The 2,078-nt window shown below is 36.5% G+C and overlaps 1 protein-coding gene across 1 annotated transcript in view; it reads right to left on the reverse strand.

The window, feature by feature from the left end:
• LOC109842527 overlaps positions 1-2,078 on the reverse strand; it is a 10,325-nt gene that overhangs the window by 222 nt on the left and 8,025 nt on the right. The window lies entirely within an intron of this gene.

Raw genomic sequence — 2,078 nt, forward strand, 5'->3', positions numbered from 1 at the left:
CACACACACCACAAAAAGGAAAAAAAGAAAACAACCCCAAAAAAAATTAACTTTGGATGTTTATCAAGTAGCCTCCCATAACTTTCGAAATATTAGAAAAACCCCTTAAGTTTAGAGGTTATTGGTTTTAACTTTAAGATTTTATCAGAAATACCCCCTAACAACATCAACCATAACTTTTTGCATGGGCACGCGCACACACACACCACAAAAAGGAAAAAAAGAAAACAACCCCAAAAAAAATTAACTTTGGATGTTTATCAAGTAGCCTCCCATAACTTTCGAAATATTAGAAAAACCCCTTAAGTTTAGAGGTTATTGGTTTTAACTTTAAGATTTTATCAGAAATACCCCCTAACAACATCAACCATAACTTTTTGCATGGGTGGATAAAATTACACAATGTGATGTTTTCTTTAGCGAAAATTGAGGTACACTCTTTTAGGAGGGTTTTTTGATAACCCCTAAACTTAAAGGGCGGTTTACGGATATTTTGAAAGTTACGGGAGGTTACCTGATAGTCGTCCATTTTGCCTTTGTTTTTTTAACCAAATAAATACTGCCTATTCTACTTGTCTAGTCTTTCACTGATTGCAAAAAGTTTGATGCAGTCGTCTACTTTAACTTCTTTAAAAAGCTCAACATGGAGCCTGTTCAAGTGAAACAATGTGACAAATCTAGGCTCTTATGCTCTTTTGATTCTTCAGGCTGATATTTAGCCTTTAGCTTTCTCCTATGCTTTTCAGCCATTGAGCAAGTGGGAATAGAGTTAGTGATGTCGTTCTCGTGAAAACTAGAATGTGAACTGAAGGGGACCTCATGATTAAGAGTATCTAAAGTTCCTTTTGCCGTCTCTTTCAAGTAAGAGAACTTAATCCCAATAATGCTCTCTAAAGCCCTGTCGCTCTTATGAGCTCATTATTAGCCTCAACTTTGTTTGCCACTAAGTCCATATCATGAAGAATGAAGACCCACTGTTTAGACTTACTAGTACTTTTGAGCAAGGATTCCAATGAAAACACCTTATAGAACAGGGTGATCTGTATCAGTCACAGATACACAGAGAGTTAGTTCTGGAATTGTAGTTTTCTAGTTGCAAGTTGAACTAATATTCTAATTTAGGATTGTTGACCAATTTTGTCAGGTTGAACACCATAGGAAATTTGTTATTAGGTTAGCTTTTCTCAAACAGATGTGTTTAGTTTAGGCGATACGACAACTTTATCGAATCACTCTATCTGTAACGGACGAGATTAGTATTATTTTTATTATTATATGGAGATCAACCATCTTAGATTTGATTTTACCACAACTCAAGTAAAAATGCTCTTTCTCGCCCTAGCAGTCTTTTTCTAAGATCGTGCCTGAGGAGGTTCAATTCGACAAGCACCTCAAAACTAAGCCACTGTTGATATTGGTCCACAGTTTTGAGATAAATCAAACGAACCAATAATATTAGCCCACATAAGTAATTGTAGGCATTCTCCAATCTCCACCACTGAGGTTTCTCCACAACTTTATACCTTTATTGCTCTCAGTTTAACTTGAAAAATGTAATAAATTCACCCAGAGGGTAAAACAAGCTAAAGCCATCACCCCAGTCTAATATAACATTTCAATCAAACCGAGAGATGCATCCTAGATTCAGGTATCATAAATGTGAATACTGCTTATGAAGTATAAATAACTGAATTTGCAAGATGAAAAAGGTATATTCGCAATGAACCCTACGGTAACCATAATACTTGATACAAGAAGTAACCATAATATCTAAACATAATATTAATGTGTTCTGTAACACATATCACGTTTTTATTCTCACATAATTCCAACTCAAACTACTAGATTATTATAAGGCCCTTCAACTACCTCTCATTTTAATCATTATAATAGAAGCACCTCTCACGTTCAAAGAGAACCAGACCCCCATTGCAGATGGGGCAAACGTCTGCCTCTGACTTGAGCATCATGTAGGTCTCGCAACTCTGGCACCTCACCAGATCCAAGGTTTCGTGCTTTGCGATTCGCGCAACTGCGATCCTGGAGGAGGAAGATGATGATGGGTTGTTGTTGCTGTT

Source organism: Asparagus officinalis, chromosome 5 (genome assembly GCF_001876935.1).
Source record: "Asparagus officinalis chromosome 5, Aspof.V1, whole genome shotgun sequence".
Lineage (NCBI taxonomy): Eukaryota > Viridiplantae > Streptophyta > Magnoliopsida > Asparagales > Asparagaceae > Asparagus > Asparagus officinalis.